The following is a 17614-nucleotide window of genomic DNA, read 5'->3' as shown; positions in this document are numbered from 1 at the left end:
TGGTGGCTCAGTGGTAAAGAATTCATCTGTCAATGCCCAAGACTCGGGTTCAATCCCTGGGTCAGGAAGATCCCCAGAAGGAAATGGCAACGCACTCCAATATGTCTTGCCTGGAAAATCCCACAAACAGAGAAGCCTGGTGGGCTACAGTCCCTGGAGTTGCATAAGAGTTGAACATGACTTAGCAACTAAACAACAACAAAAATATAATTTAGGGTACTTGATCTTTAAGGATCAAGTTTAAGGAGACATTTTACCCCAGGATTCTGTGTTAACAATAATCGTCTGTATTGATAGCCACTGTTGCTTGTGTTTATCCCTAAGTGGCAAATACAAAAACAGCTAAACTATTTCATCTTCACAGATTCTATATGTGTACATGTGTGTATGTTATCCTTCTTTCTTGGAAGGGACCAGGTATATTGAGGAAAGCTCAGACTTTAAAAAATCTGTGTCTTTAAAGTTACTAAGAAAACTCGCGGAAACCGAGTCCGAGAAATGCAGACCAGCAGGCCCCAAGTAAACTTAGAGTCTTGTGGCAGAGTGATGGGTGGGTGGCTTAAGACAACCAGGGAAGTCAGAAAGAGCTAAAGAGGCTTTTCCCACAGGGGCCCTGTGCAATCCAGGGATTAGTAAAGGGGGGAGATGGGAGGGCATTTTTATCTGTGATCTAGAGACCTCTTAGTGGAGATTCTTTTTCTCAGTGAGAGAACTATAGACCATCACTGCCTAGGCAAAGGCTGAGAAGACTGTCTAGTTCTGAAGTCTTCGTGTTACTGATGAGGAATGTGTGATCAGAAAGGACATAGGACTTGCTGACAGCAGGCCAAGTTCGAGATTCAGCTTTTATTGCAGATTTCCCCACCTTTCTTCCCTGGATGCACAGTGAGCTGGGGATGCTATGCTTCTCTGCAGGAGTATCTTCCCAAAGTCAAGATTTGAGAAAATAGTAAGTTTTGAACATTTTGTAAGGTGAGGCTGAAAAGGGGAGGGCCTCCACCTCTTTCCTGCTTCTTTGAATTCAATGCAGCCAGCGTTTCCCATTCGTGCTGCTCCCCCTCAGTGCTCCTCGCACTGTGTGTGCCTGTGCGTTGCTTGAGCCCAGACTCAGCCCTCTGTTCTCCAGCCTCCTAAGGACCTGCATCTGGTGGACTCACCTGAGGGGAGGCGTCGAGGGGGCACGGATCTCATGTGAACTCATTAGGGGAGGGTGAGGTGGGGCAGCCATTTTCAGTCAGTCCGCTTCTCTTTCTGCAGAGAGAGCTGCCCAGGTCAGAGTTTGGTAACAAATCTCCTGTTGGATGTTCAGAAGAGGCTCCAGGTAAGTTAATTTGGCAGCAGCTACTGTTGCAATTGATTCCTACTGCGTTTAATTCTCCAGTCTCTCAGATACTATGACTTAACAATGTTTGTTGTGTGGAATTAAGGCAAATTCACAGATCCAGGCTTTGGGGGCATCCTTCCTATGCTGTACAATCAAATTGAGTGTGTCAGACCTTCAGACTATTAATGCTTGCCTTTCCCCTCTCTGCCCACCCTTCACCCCACCAAGAAAACCTATTTGAAGCCCACAGAAGTTTGTTCTGAGAATTTCATTATCATTGTGCCATTCATAATTCACTGCTTAACCTCTGTGGATGGCAGCAAGTGCGGTTTTGAACAGTCCCACTGGAATAAAATCATGGGGTTAATAATCTCTGCTCTTCGTGAGTAATTGGAAAAATGGTATCCTGGAAACAAGCCATTAGCAGAAAACTATTTTTTAACCAATTTCCATAGAATAGAAGAAGTCATACAGTGACTAGAATAATTTCATTGTAAATGTTTCCCATGACGTGTGCAAATCTACGGGCACTGCATTTCTGAGGCTGACCACTTAAAATTTAAAAACTGCATTCAGCCAGAGCTGTTTGATAAAAGTACAGCCACCTACAGCCCCTTTCCTAGCTGAAAGAGTGCAGTACACAGCACTCTGTGTTTTTCTTCTTTGTGGCACTGAGTGTAGTGGTGTTTCCATCCCAGCAGGCATAGATGAGCTCCATTGATCTTTCTTTTAAGTGTTGAATGGTGCTGAACGGCATGGAGAGTCCGTAATTGAAGAACCACCACAAATTGGGTGCGCTTTTTGGATGTTCCCCAGTATTTTGAGGAATCCTTAGGAATATATGTGCTCAGTTGTGTCCGATTCTTTGTGGCCCCATGGACTATAGCCTGCCAGGCTCCTCTGTCCATGGAATTTTCCAGGCAAGAATACTGGAGCGTGTTGCCATTTCCCTCTCCTGGGGATCTCCCTGAACCCTACGTGGCACATCTCTTGTGTCTCCCGCATTAGCAGGCAGGTTCTTTTACCAGTGGGCCACCTGAATGGTGCTGAACTGTATGGAGTCCATAATTGAATAACCATCACAAGTTGGTGGACTTTTTGGATGTTTCCCAGTATCTTGAACTTGCAGTTTCAGGGAACAGAGTGGGAGACACGGGAGGACGCTCATGGTTCCCTGAAGCTAGATGAAATAACAGTCTGGGTGAAAGCTGGTCAGACACAAAGTTTTTGGAGTTATCTAGAAGTTCTCACTGAGAGAAGACATTTCTCCCGAAGTTGGAGCCATGAAGACAGAGGGGAACTAAGAAGGCTGTTGTGGAGGCAGAGGGATGAACCACCAGGGTTGAGGTTCTGGGAGATGGGCTGAGAGGCTGCGGCAGAGTACAGTGCTCTCTCAGGGCTGGGGGAGAGCTGCTGTGGCATCAGGGGCAGCATTCACGAGCTAGCAGTGTCTTCACCTAGGGAGAGGGACCCTAGGGTATCAGGTTAACCTAGCAACTGGCTGGCACTGTTGCTGAGCAACCCAGGTAGAAGGGGAAAGCTTTTGCTAAGGGAGGGAGGCTGGGAATATGTAGAACCATTTCCAATCCTGGCTTACTGAGCAGGGCTGCTCCTAAGAGCCAGCTGTGGGTTTTGCTCTGTTTTTGCAGCAGGTTGCATACAGTTTAGTTGTGTGGATGAATCTGCTGTTTCAATACCTCATGTATAGTTAAAGCGGTCTGAAGTCTGGCGGGAGCCTGGTGAATTTTAGCTCTTACTTGGGTTCTGAATTTCCAATAGCGTGTTACCTGTGTTAGCCCTCGTGTTCTGCTGTTGCAAGAAACTGTGTCCAAATGTCATTCCTGAATGCATGTTCCAAGCAGAGCATCTTATGCCTGACCTCTCCTTCTGGGGCTTCCTCATATCCATCATCTCTCACCCCTGCTGGCTCACCCACTTCAGGCCCTCATTACACACTGTCTATCACAGTAGCCTCCTGACTGGCTTCTCTGCCTATGGTGCTTTCCCCCTCCATTGGTTCATCAAAGACCAAGGCTTACAGAGAACTGGTTAAACTACCACTTCAGTCAAGGTCCTTACTTTCTTCAAAACCTTTGATGGCTCACTTTGCCCAGAGATACCATCACTGTGCCTGAGCTGGACATTTAATGGGTTCTGTGGGCTATCTGTCCACCCCCCTCCCTTTCTAAGCAGATATCTTAAAAAAAAAAAAACAACTTTTGAATTGGGCTATAGCTGATTAACACAGTTGTGATGGTTTCAGGTGAACTACCTCTTATCATTTCCCCCAGTGCCTGTTACTTTACTTGACCCTAATGGTGAGAATAAAGTCTAAAATCCAGGTCCCCATCCCTGCCTTTCTGGTTTATCTCATTGCTCTTCATCCTATAGGACAGACAATTTCAAAAACAAACTACACATCTTTAATAAATCAGAATATATGAGTATTGGCATTTTCCGAAATAATTACCTTTCCTATGTCATTAAAATTTTCTTCTTCCCTCAACCCACACTCAAATCACAAATACCTCATCTGGATTTTGTTCATAAAAAGCCTTCCAAATATACCCTTCTGCTCTCTTATCACTTGCCAAGGTGACCAAGAGAAAATGTTACTAGAACAACATTCTGAACCTCACTGAATAAGACTCCAGGTGGAGGAAACTTGAAACGATTAAGCTTAAAGGGACCTGACCACCTTCAGAATTCCTTTTCACATCAGATATGTAAGCTGAAGAATTGATGCTTTTGAACTGTGGTGTTGGAGAAGACTCTTGAGAGTCCCTTGGACTGCAAGGAGATCCAACCAGTCCATCCTAAAGGAGACCAGTCCTGAGTGTTCATTGGAAGGACTGATACAGAAGCTGAAACTCCAATACTTTGGCCACCTGATGCAAAGAGCTGACTCATTTGAAAAGACCCTGATGCTGGGAAAGATTGAAGGTGGGAGGAGAAAGGAATGACAGTGGATGAGATGGTTGGATGGCATCACTGACTCAATGGAGATGAGTTTGGGTAAATTTTGGGATTTGGTGATGGACAGGGAGGCCTGGCATGCTGCAGTCCATGGGGTCGCAAATTACTCGGACACAACTGAGTGACTGAACTGAACTAAACTGATGTAAGATGTTTATATTTTATTGCAACGTAGCTCCCTTTTGGGGCTCAGGAAATGGTAAAGAATCTACCTGCCAATGCAGAAGATGCAGGTTCAATCCCTGGGTTGGGAAGATCACTTGAAGGAGGGCATGGCAACTCACTCCAGTATTCTTGCCTGGGAAATCTCATAGACAGAGGTGCCTGGTGGGCTACATACAGTCCATGGGGTCTCAAAAAGTTGGACATGTTTTGGTGACTAAACAATAAGCTCCTTTTCTAAATAAAGAAATGTCATCTTTAGGGCACAGTGTGTGGGAGCCATAGGAAATCCTGAATCCCTGTAGCTATCACATACTTCTATGGAAAAGAGAAGAGAAAGAATTTTTGAGCTAACAGGTTAAGACAAGAACATAAAACAGGCTTGCGTTCATGACTCTTTTCCACATTAAAACTAAATTGATGAAAAGAAAAACCCACAAAAAACAAGCAGGTGCTCACATACATGACATCCATCCAAGAAACGCCCTTTTTTTTTCACGGACTTTTTAAAAATTTGTCGCACTTCTGTCAAAGCAAAACAGAGCAGACAGCAGTTAAAATGCTAAAAACGTATTTACTGAGGAACTATTGCAGCAGGTAAACAGAGACATCAGTGTAGTTGTGTTCAATTCTAAATTGGGTTAGGGTTTAGAATTAAGGGGCTGAAAGGGAGTCAGTGGGTGGGAGGCTACTAAAAGTCAACATCAGGGGCCAAGAGGGATTTCTGGCTAGTCCCATTTAATAGGATTTTTGCTGAATGCAGGCCTTAGTGATGCCTTATCACCTGGTAGATGGAAGGGGATGAGTTTGATCAGAAAACACTTATCCTCAGAGGATGGGAGGTGGTTCTAAGAGAGTTAGCGAGAGTCTCGCTCTTGACAACAAGATGCTTGGATGAGGCTGAGCTAAGAAGGGCTTAGAGGAGCTTGAGTGCACTTTGGTTAAGAAGAGAGTCTCTGTCAGTTTCTTGCCTTTTTGTCTGCAATGTTTGTGATGACTCTTTTTCCAAAATGGCTTCCTACTTTGCCCTGGATATGAATGTGAACAACGGCCCCCCTTGAGTATGTATATATGTATGTGCGTGCTAAGTCCCTTCAGTTGTGTCTGACTCCATGTGATGCTATGGATGGTAGCCCGGCAGGCTCCTCTGTTCATGGGATTCTCCAGGCAAGAATACTAGAGTGGGTTGCCATGCCATCCTCCAGGGGATCTTCCTGACCCAGGGATTGAACCTGTATCTCCTTTGACTCCAGCATTGCAGATGGATTCTTGAACTCCTGAGCCACTAGGGAAACCCCATGTATGTGTACACACACACATTTTGGTGTCCTAAGGCCTTGCCCAGGCCTCGTAATACACTAATGTTGGTCTCAAAAGAATACAAAAAGGATTTTTTTTCTTGCTTGAGGATTTTGGTTATTTTCAATTGGAGGAATTTGAGATCTTCCTTTATTAGTCAAAGAATATTGAAGCCAAACTGAATTTGATTCACTTAAGAGTTTTGCCAAGAAAATGCACTGGTCATAGCAAACACCCTCTTCCAACAACACAAGAGAAGACTCTACACATGGACATCACCAGAGGGTCAACACCTAAATCAGATTGATTATGTTCTTTGCAGCCAAAGATGGAGAAGCTCTGTACAGTCAACCAAAACAAGACCAGGAGCTGACTGTGGCTTAGATCATGAACTCCTTATTGCCAAATTCAGACTTAAATTGAAGACAGTAGGGAAAACCACTAGACCATTCAGGTATGACCTAAATCAAATCCCTTATGATTATACAGTGGAAGTGAGAAATAGATTTAAGGGCCTAGATCTGATAGATAGAGTGCCTGATGAACTATGGACTGAGGTTTGTGACACTGTACAGTAGACAGGGATGAAGACCATCCCCATGGAAAAGAAATGCAAAAAAGCAAAATGGCTGTCTGGGGAGGCCTTACAAATAGCTATGAAAAGAAGAGAAGCGAAAAGCAAAGGAGAAAAGGAAAGATATAAGCATCTGAATGCAGAGTTCCAAAGAATAGCAAGAAGAGATAAGAAAGGCTTCCTCAGCAATCAATGCAAAGAAATAGAGGAAAACAACAGAATGGGAAAGACTAGAGATCTCTTCAAGAAAATTAGAGATACCAAGGGCACATTTCATGCAAAGATGGGCACAATAAAGGACAGAAATGGTATGGACCTAACAGAAGCAGAAGATATTAAGAAGAGGTGGCAAGAATACACAGAAGAACTGTACAAAAAAGATCTTCATGACCCAGATAATCACAATGGTGTGATCATTCATCTAGAACCAGACATCCTGGAATGTGAAGTCAAGTGGGCCTTAGAAAGCATCACTACGAACAAAGCTAGTGGAGGGGATGGAATTCCAGTTGAGCTATTTCAAATCTTGAAACATGATGCTGTGAAAGTGCTGCACTCAATATGCCTGCAAATTTGGAAAACTCAGCAGTGGCCACAGGACTGGAAAGGTCCGTTTTCATTCCAATCCCAAAGAAAGGCAATGCCAAAGAATGTTCAAACTACTGCACAATTGCACTCATCTCACATGCTAGTAAAGTAATGCTCAAAATTCTCCAAGCCAGGCTTCAGCAATACGTGAACCGTGAACTTCCTGATGTTCAAGCTAGTTTTAGAAAAGGCAGAGGAACCAGAGATCAAATTGCCAACATCCGATGAATCATGGAAAAAGCAAGAGAGTTCCAGAAAAACATCTATTTCTGCTTTATTGACTATGCCAAAGCCTTTGACTGTGTGGATAACAATAAACTGTGGGAAATTCTGAAAAAAATGGGAATACCAGACCACTTGACCTGCCTCTTGAGAAATCTGTATTCAGGTCAGGAAGCAACGGTTAGAACTGGACATGGAACAAAGGACTGGTTCCAAATAGGAAAAGGAGCCTGTCAAGGCTGTGTATTGTCACCCTGCTTATTTAACTTATATGCAGAGTACATCATGAGAAACACTGGGCTGGAAGAAGCACAAGCTGGAATGAAGATTGCCGGGAGAAATATCAATAACCTCAGATATGCAGATGACACCACCCTTATGGCAGAAAGTGAAGAGGAACTAGAAAGCCTCTTGATGAAGTTGAAAGTGGAGAGTGAAAAAGTTGGCCTAAAGCTCAACATTCAGAAAACTAAGATCATGGCATCGGGTCCCATCACTTCATGGGAAATAGATAGGGAAACAGTAGAAACAGTGTCAGACTTTATTTTGGGGGGGCTCCAAAATCACTGCAGATGGTGACTGCAGCCATGACATTAAAAGACGCTTACTCCTTGGAAGGAAAGTTATGAGCAACCTAGACAGCATATTCAAAAGCAGAGACATTACTTTGCCAAAAAAGGTCCATCTAGTCAAGGCTATGATTTTTCCTGTGGTCATGTATGGATGTGAGAGTTGGACTGTGAAAAAAGCTGAGCACCGAAGAATTGATGCTTTTGAACTATGGTGTTGGAGAAGACTCTTGAGAGTCCCTTAGACTGCATGGAGATCCAACCAGTCCATTCTGAAGGAGATCAGCCCTGGGATTTCTTTGGAAGGAATGATGCTAAAGCTGAAACTCCAGTACTTGGGCTACCTCATGCGAAGAGTTGACTCATTGGCAAAGACTCTGATGCTGGGAGGGATTGGGGGCAGGAGGAGAAGGGGATGACAGAGGAGGAGATGGCTGGATGACATCACTGACTCGATGGACGTGAGTCTGAGTGAACTCCGGGAGTTGGTGATGGACAGGGAGGCCTGGCGTGCTGCGATTCATAGGGTCGCTAACAGTCGGACACGACTGAGTGAATGAACTGAACTGAAGCCTTGAAAACTCTTCTGTCCACCTTCTGGCAAACTTTTCAAAATAAGATCATTTACTCCTTTACCAACTGCAGTTTGCAGCAAGACAACACCCCTCTCCCTGTTTTCTGATGACTACCTCTTGGGGATGGAGTCCAGGCCTTGGGGAGGAGAAGAGTGAAATAGCGCTGTGGATTGAGAGGTGACTATGTTTAAGCAAACCAAATAGATGCCAATAGCATATTTACAAATATTTCATCATGAGCACACTTCATCCCCAGAGGGGAAATAATTGAGTTGAAGATCCACCTTATTGATTTTTGTCTGATGCAGTTATTTTGATTTGTGTCCAATTTGTTATTGTTTTTTCACCACCAGAAAGTTTTACTTTGCCAGTATGCTTCACAGGAAAGTACTGAAATCGAGTTGGGGATGTGGAAAAACGAGTAATGCATTGTTTTATGGTATAACTTTACTGTAGAACAGTAGGTGTATAACTCAATCACTTCCAGGCATTTCTCTTTGAGGGGGAGGGGGTTACGTTTACCCATGGGGATAACTGGTATTTATATGCAAAGTAATTTAAAATAGTTATGACTAGCTTTAAGGCATGCCAGATAACTGCATTTTTTCTAGGGTCTCTCTATTTTTTTTTCTCTCTGTCCTGAATTTTTTTTTTTAAACTGTCTCTAACAGTAAATTTTTCTTTGCCTTTTCCTTGTTTGCCTCAAATATTTGTTGAAGAATAGATTTGGATAAACACATGGGCAGCTCTCAGCTTTACAAAGGGAGAGGAGATGGAAAGGATATCCTTGTGCTTGGCAGCCTTTTTCCAGGACTGAAGCTAGTTTCTCTAGTTCTTCTGGAATATGACTGTCAAAAATAGAAAAGGAGGGACTTCCCTGGTGGTCTCATGATTAGAATGCTGTGCTTCCACTGCACAGGGCATGGGTTCAATCCTAGGTCGGGGAACTAAGATCCCACAAGCTGAGTGGCATGGCCCAAAAAAAGAAAAAAATAGAAAAGGGATTTTTCATAGCTCAAATTTGACCCTCCTTTGGTTTTGGAGGGGAAGAAGGACAAAATCTTAGTTTCAAGTGTCATATGGTATTAAGAAACATTTTAAAAAATTATATGCCTGGGCAGCAAAACCATAATTGATATTTTAGAGAAATTAAATGATTGTTTCCTAATGAATCCCTAATAATACTACTAAAAAAATGAAAAAGAGGGACTCCTTGGCAGTCCAGTGGTTTGGACTCAGCACTTTTCATTGCCGAGGGCACGGGTTTAATCCCTGGTCAGGGAACTAAGATCCCACAAGCTATGCAATCCACAGAAGAAAAAGAAAACTCTGCCATTACAAGCTTATTTGAGGGGTGTGTGTAATATATATATCTATTTTTTTCATTTTCCCTTGATGGTTATTAGCTATAAATTGGCATTCCCCTTGCAGTCGTACATACTGCTGTTAAGTGCTTTCAGCTAGAAAGTATCCATACTCGGGACCTTAGCTTTGTTCTTTTCACATTGTGTTAAACTTTTGAGTCAAGCTGGTTTGTGTGTGTGTGTTTAAAATTCTTGTGGAAGAATAAAATACTCTGGATGGTAAGAGAGTATTGCTATTAAAATGCAACTCCAGACCTGTTGTTCTACCAAAACTCTGAAAAAGTGACTGGGCATCACTCCATCATTGATCATGTGGGCTTGTTCACAGCATATCTCAGAGAGACCAAAGGAATTAAAAGAGGCTTGTGAATTGCTCTGAAAGTACCACAAGAACACAGAGTCTTGAAGGCTCTGTCCTTTTTCACCTTTGTACAATATTGATGGATCAGGCGTGCGTGAGGGTGAGGGGGAGTCCAAGACACATGACATGAGGCAGGTTTTTCCTTCCTGTTGCCAGTGACTCTGTTGTAGTAGAAAAGCGAGATGCAAATACCCACTCTTTAATGAAGCATACTTCTTTCCCTTTCTGTTTCCTCTTCTCGAATCTAGTAATGGGGTGGGATATGGGGAGCCATAAACAGGCAAGGGATGAGAAGATTTCACTGTCATATATTATTATTGCTAGGGCGTCCCAGGTGGCTCAGTGGTAAAGAATCTGCCTGCAGTGCAGGAGACCTGCGTTTGATCCCTGGATCCTGAAGATCCCCTGGAGAAGGGAATGGTAACTCACTCCTGTACTCTTGCCTGGAGAATTCTCTTGAGAGCACAGAGCAAGAATTAGAATCCTGCTTTCAGATTCTAAAAGGTTACTCCTTGTCCGGTAACCAGTACAAGTGTGATGAGCTTATGGTAATGAAAGCCTGATGAAGATGAAAAAACTTGCTGAACTACATTGTAAGAATGTATCAAGTGCAATCAAAGTATAATTGGGGGTTAATGATTGTTATTGGCATTAATAGTAATAACTTGGTTCTCAGTTGTCTAACAGCTTCAGCAAATTGAAACCCACTGCAGTCCATGGGGTCAGTAACAGTCGGGCCGACTGAGCGATTTCACTTTCACTTTTATGCATTGGAGAAGGAACTGGCAACCCACTCCAGTGTTCTTGCCTGGAGAATCCCAAGGATGGGGGAGCCTGGTGGGCTGCCATCTATGGGGTCCCACAGAGTCGGACACTACTGAAGCGACTTAGCAGCAGCAGCAGCAGCTATTAGAGATGGGTTAAGTTGTATAAAGATAACTAGGATTGGATAGTCAAAACATGCGGCTTCAAAATCAGTCCTTAGTCTTGTGTGACCTTGGAAATCCTGTCACTTTCCCATGTCTGGGCCTCAGTGAACCCATTTGTTAAATGGACTTGAAAAGTGCTTGTTCCAGTCCCCCTCAGGTTGTTAGAAATGCAGAGAGGTATTTTTGACTGTCACAATGGTAGGGCACTACATGGCTGGCGTGTAGCTAAGAAGGCAGGCAAACATCTTGCGATGCAGGGGACTTGAGTGCACAGAAAGAGTCTCTTGTAAAATGCTAATGGCACCCCAGCTGAGAGACACTGCAATGGTCTAATCTGAGTTGTATTCAGAATAGTCCATGAATAACAGCTCAGGAGAAATGGGGCTAAGGGTTGGAAACAAGAAACCATTGCCAGAGAACTTCTTGATCTGATTTGATTTTTTAAATAAGGCACTTTTATAGGAAATAAGAAAACAACACTTTCGGCCAGCTTTAAAATTCCTCATGGGTTATACTGGCCTCTAAGACATTTGTAAATCCCCTTTTTGTACTTCCTTGTTCTGTTTCTCAAGAAGCACTTGGACTATTTCATGAGACACACATAACCACGATAAAAACAAAGTGCTCTCATTTCCCCTAGCCTGTCCCCGGGTGTGTGGAGATCGCCCCAGCCGTAAAGTGCTCTCATTTCCCCTAGCCTGTCCCCGGGTGTGTGAAGACTGCCCCAGCCGGAGCAGAGTGAGGAGTCCAATGTAAATAGCAGACCCCTGCCTCTGCATGTGGCTAGGAGATTACATTTTTCAGAACAAAATCAAATAATGTTCTATGAAAGCAGTCACCTTGGTTCCAAAATGATGGGCTAAAAATGCTCATTTTCCCAGGAATTGGACAAACCTAAGGTCAGGAATCAGAGAATGGGCAGCATTGTTCCAAAAGCCCATTTCCTCATTTAAGGTAGGGGATTTTATGGTATGAAGGACTTACTTGAAATCACAAGGCAAGTTACTGTACCAAGCCAGCCCAGAATGAGCAGAAGATAGAGCATCTTGGTTTTGTACTATACCTTCTCTAGGTTTCTTCTTAGCAAAGTCTGATCAAGGTGAAGCCCTAACAGCCAAGATCAAGGTGTAAGGGGCCTAGGTGCCCACCAACCAGCCAGCATCTGGTGTCCCAGCAATCTGAAGTTCCCTGGTGCAAGACTGAGGCTTGCAAGACACCAAACAGCCCTGCCTGGTTATCTTTTGGCAGGAGTCCTTGCCTATTTCATGAAGATTGCTGTGGTAAATGGCAGAAGCACAATCAACTTAAATAATTGGGATTCGTTGGCTTGTGTAGTTAGTAAGGATGAGAGGCATTGTGAGATGCAGGGCTCAGGGAAGCCCATCGAGACCCACACCTCTCTCAGTTTGCTTCTCTACTGTCTCTCGCCTCACTGAAGCTGGGCTGTGTGTGTCTGCAATGAGCACATTGGTCCAGGAATATTGGCTGTCCTGGACTTAGAACTTTCTAGTACTGTGGCAGCCAAGTCAAGAGACAACAATTCTTATGAATTTCAGCAGATAGGCTTGAGGGAGAGATTCTGTTAGGGCTGTATTCTGACCCTGAACCAACTGCCATAGCCTTGGATCTAGAGCTGTCTCACTGGGCTAGAGGCTTAATTGGCACCTCAGAGCTTAGGGGACAGGTGGGGCTGTTTCATGGTTTCATCATATGAAGAAAAAAGTGTTGGTTATCCAAATCTGTGAATATTCACAGATTAATCAAAGCTAAAGGATTGAACATAGGATATACTTAGGACTAGAGTTTAAAAAAATAGAGAATAAGGTATGAATAAATGACGGAAAGCTACGTGGAGGGGGTAGGACTTGAGCTGAAGTTGAAGGTTTGGGAGGGAATAGTAGAGGCTTTGCAAGAGGAGATTTTGTCATGATCAGTGAGGGGATGGATCTGATGCTACTGAGTATTATCAAAGAAGACACTTGATCTTATATAGCCTGAATATTTCTAGGTGCCTGTGTTTCTCCTAAGCACATAGTAGATGCTCAGCCATTCTTGTGGTTGAATGCTGATTAGCTATATATTATTGTGGATACTGCCACAGACTTCTATTCAGGCACTGCTTGATTTTTCCTATAAATGGCCACATAGCAAACATTTTCAAATGAGTATCTGAGTATTTCTCAAGTGAGTAAAGGAGCATTTCTGTGAACCCCTGGACTCTGCCATTATAGTGTGACACCAGCCATAGACAGCAGTAAACAAATGATCACATGGCGTTGTGATAAAACTTCATTTACAAAATCGGATGGTGCACTGGACTTTGTCTGCCATTGGTTGATTCTGCTTCTTACTCATCTCTCTGCTTCCCCTCTAACCAACTCCAAGCCACTCAGCTGCCAGTGAGCTCTTTTATAAGGTGTATTGAGAACATGTTGCTGCTGCTACTGCTGCTAAGTCACTTCAGTCCTGTCTGACTCTGTGCGATCCCATAGACGGCAGCCCACCAGGCTCCCCCGTCCCTGGGATTCTCCAGGCAAGAACACTGGAGTGGGGTGCCATTTCCTTCTCCAATGCATGAAAGCGGAAAGTGAAGTCGTTCAGTCGTGTCCAACTCTTAGCGACCCCATGGGCTACAGCCTACCAGGTCCTCCATCCATGGGATTTTCCAGGCAAGAGGACTGGAGTGGGGTGCCATTGCCGTCTCCATTGAGAACATGTTACTCCCTTGCAACTAAGGTGTGTAGTGGCTGCCATGTTTGTTTTAGATAAAAGGCCAACTCTTTCCCATGTGTCTAGAGCCTGGCGTGGCCCTGACTGTTGGACCTCATCTCAGGTCCTTTTCCTCCTCAATGATGTGTATCAGCCAATCTTGCCTTGCTCTGCACTTTAGGACTCATACAGCCCTGTCCTGCGTTAGGTCGTCTATGTGTCCAGTGACCTCACCTGGATTGTTCCTTTTGCTTCAGTTCAGCTAGATAGGACTTCCCTACAGGGGCCATTTGTGACCACCTTGTCTAAACTGGGTGAAGGCCCCTTGCTGTTATCTTCTATCTGAATGCTATTAGCTTTTTTCAGAACACTTATCCCATGTGTAATTATTTACTCCTTAGTTTGTTTACTTCTTGTCTCTTCCTTCCATTAGATTGTGAGCTGAAGGAAGGTAGAGACTGTATCTCTTCCATTCACTTTTATGTCCTTAAGGCCTGGAAGTGTACTAGGTATACAGTGAAGTGAAGTGAAGTTGCTCAGTCGTGTCCGACTCTTTGTGACCCCGTGGACTGTAGCCCACCAGGCTCCATCCATGGGATTCTCCAGGCAAGAATACTGGAGTGGGTTGCCATTTCCGTCTCCAGGGGATCTTCCCGACCCAGAGATCGAACCCTGGTCTCCAGCATTGCAGGCAGATGCTTTAACCTCTGAACCACCAGGTCTTTGATTGATTGATGAGAAGACAGGAGTTTTGTTCCTTATCTCAGTCTCACTCAACTTCTGATTAAAAATAGAGCAGTTTATATCACAAAAATCAGGCTGCCTAGAGCTTCTAGTTCTCATGCCAGCTGGTCTTCTGTCTCAGCAATTTGGGTTTATTTTCAAAATTATGATATTGCAAATGGAAAGAAAAAGCTAGAGCTGTGTGCCTACCACCCAGCTGCTACTATATTCATGTTTGTTTTAGATTTTTCTGTCTTATGAACATTTTAAGTTAATTTTTCAAACTTAGACACTTATAACTCAAGTATAAAATTTTTTAGATCAATTATTTTTTTTTTCCTTGGACTTTGTGTCCTGGAGTAGAAATTGTTTTTGAGCATATCCTAGTAAAGACCAGGTCTCTTTTTAGCACACAATTCTAGGCCAGTACATATTCTCTTCATTCTAAGCATAGCAGTTTACTATCTTCTGCCTGCTTTTCCATGAAAATATGAAGCCTGATCATAACAAGGCACAGTTACTTCATTTGGGGGAGTTTTCAGTTTTATTGTAAGGAAGAAGCTGGTTGCCAAAAACCTAAGGTAAGGAAACAGACTGAAATTGGACATAAAATTTAACTGAATCTTCTTACAGGCAAGGAAGAAAAAAAAAAAACAGGACTGTCTTTCATGGTCTCATAAAAAGAAACAGCAGTTCTCCAGAAGTCAAACTGTTTTCCTTCTTTAGCGTAAAAGAACAACCTTCATTTGTCCAGTTCTTGTGTTTATTCAGCACTTTTGCCATATCCATGGACAGCCTCCAGGCTCCTTATTTCTCCCCTTCCCCCGTTTTCTTGTTTTGAGGCTGCCCTTCATGATGGTTGTCTGGATAAAGCCCTCAGAATGGCCCCTGCTCCTTTATTAGTCCTGGGGTGAGCAATAGAAAGAAGGTGATGTCTGCAGGAGGGTTACTGTAAAGTGCCCCCGGTACCCACAGGAGGTGATTTTCAGACATTAAATCCTGAAAACTCACAAAGCCTGGCTGAGCCACAAGAGGTCAATATTTAATATTTTCGTCATTTTAGCAGATGGCAGGGTGAACCGCAGAGCAGCTATGACTCTGACACTCAGGAGCTGCCATCAGAGATTTTGATAAGCCTCAACCTGTCAGTCTTAAGGTTGCTGCCTGTGGAGGCACCTTAGATAAACCCTCTCTTGTGTGCATGGAGAAAACTCTTTCACCACAGGAAAATCTGACAGAGAGCCCCAGTATAACCCAGTGGTGAAGACTTGGGCTTAACTCCCAATGCAGCAAAGTACTAGCTGTGTGACCCTGAGCAAGTTACTTAACCTCTGTGTGCTTCATTCCATTTCCTCACCTGTATGTTAATACTATAATAGGAATGTTAATAGCATCACCTCTTTTGAGTTGCTATGAGAACTGCTTGTGAAATGCTTAGCACAGTGGCTAGCATACTGTGGTCGTGGTGGAGGTTTAGTCGCTAAGTCGTATCTGACTCTTGCGACCCCATAGACTGTAGTCTGCCAGGCTCCTCTGTCCGTGGGGATTCTCCAGGCAAGAATACTGGAGTGGGTTGCCATTCCCTTCTCCGTAGCATATCGTAGTCTTGATAGCCATAACTTGACGCCTGTGGCTGCTGTTTGGTGCCCCACCTGCTGTTCTCCCCTGCTACTCACTAGTTCTTTGCCTGGGATATTTGCACAGGAAGCCTAGGACTTTTCAGAGCACCTTGTGAACACACTGGTTTTCCCCTGGGGTTTTTGGATTTCTTGGTTGAGGACCCACAGTCTTGTCCTTCCACCATGAAGTTACCGTTCACACACTACTGTCCTGCACAGCCTGGAGTGCATCCTGTCCTTCCAGAGTGGGACGGGGGCAGACTAGCCGACTTTTCTGGCTTGTCCACTGTTGTTTAGTTCTGAAAAAGGAAGCTGCAGAAGCTTCTTGTCTTCCAGAGGACACACCCTTTGCATCTCCGAGGTTTGCTAGAAGGTGGGATCCTGACGTGGCTCCCCTCAGCTTGCACACCTAGTACCAGCAGAAAACGTCACTTCTTGAAATGTGATGCCAACACATCACTTATAGCATCAGATGCCAGAGATTTTCTCACAGATGTCCTTGGAGGCTGTTAAAAAAAAGCTTGTTCATCACCTCACCTTTTTTTTTTTCTCTTCAACTCTTTATGCAGGTCCATACTCTTTGCTGCATATCCCCTGGCAAGTTGACAGCACCATCTAACTTCTTGCTTCTCTCTCCTGGCTTACTGTCTGTTTCTGACAATCTGGCTTCAATCTCAGGCCACCCTGCAGGGGCCCATCCATCACGCCTGCACCACAGGCTGGTGATTCTCCCCAGAACTGGGCTGTTCAGTTTCCATCTGACCAGCCAGGTTCATCTTTTTCTCCTCAAAGATTTCTCCTGTCACATGGCTGCTCTTCTCTTAATCATCTAACCCTAAGTCACCGGGGTTGTTGACATCCCTGATGTGCCCATCATTTAAGGAAGCCAAGGTGTCCCAATATTTATGAAAGTTGTTTTGCATAGATGGGCACAATGGAGATGCCAGACTGAGATAATAAAAATATATACCTATTGACCTTTGACCTGGTTCCTGATACACAGTACCTATATTCCTTGGAATTTCTTGTGTACAGTTGGGGAGGGGTAGCTTGTTTTAATGAGGTGAGTCTTGGTGGGCTCCTGGGTGGAGCTGGTCATCAAAAAGACCAAGCTGCTTTTAGCCCCACCCCTGCTTCTCCATAGAGGGAAGAGGGGTTGGAAATGGAGTAAATACTTGACCATGCTTGTGTGAGGAAGCCTCCACAAGAATCCCAGTAGATGGGATGTGGGGAGCCTCTGTGTTGGTGAACCCATCTACATGCCAGGAGGCCTGGTGGTGTACCCCAGCTTCACGGGGACAGAAGCTCCTGTTCTTGGGACCCTTCTGGACCTTGCCCAGTGTATCTCTTCTTCTGGCTGTTCATCTGTATCTTGATTCTATCTTTTATTATGTGATAACCTGGTGAACTTCAGTATTTCCATGAGTTCTGTAGCTGTTCTAGCAAATAATGAAAACCCAGGCAGGGAATCATGGGAACCGCTGATTTGTAGCCAAGTTGGACAGAAGTTGTGAGTAACCTAGGGACCTACTGCTTGAGATTGAGGTCTAAGGTGGGGGGCAGTCTCCTGGGATTGAGCCCTGGCCTTGTGGACTCTGTGTTAACTCCAGTTAGCTTCAG

At 44.1% G+C, this 17614-nt stretch overlaps 1 long non-coding RNA gene across 1 annotated transcript in view; it reads left to right on the top strand.

The window, feature by feature from the left end:
* The first annotated feature begins 638 nt into the window (after positions 1 to 638).
* LOC139184210 (uncharacterized) overlaps positions 639 to 17614 on the top strand; it is a 35064-nt gene continuing 18088 nt past the window's right edge. Inside the window, exons 1-2 of the long non-coding RNA XR_011567775.1 lie at positions 639 to 949; positions 1258 to 17614. The exon at positions 1258 to 17614 is cut by the window's right edge and continues 18088 nt beyond it. This is a non-coding gene — a long non-coding RNA (uncharacterized lncRNA). The remainder of the gene's footprint in view (positions 950 to 1257) is intronic.

Source organism: Bos indicus, chromosome 7, assembly GCF_029378745.1.
Source record: "Bos indicus isolate NIAB-ARS_2022 breed Sahiwal x Tharparkar chromosome 7, NIAB-ARS_B.indTharparkar_mat_pri_1.0, whole genome shotgun sequence".
Lineage (NCBI taxonomy): Eukaryota > Metazoa > Chordata > Mammalia > Artiodactyla > Bovidae > Bos > Bos indicus.
The sequence above is the reverse complement of the archived record's forward strand: the minus strand, read 5'-3'. Positions and strand labels throughout refer to the sequence as shown.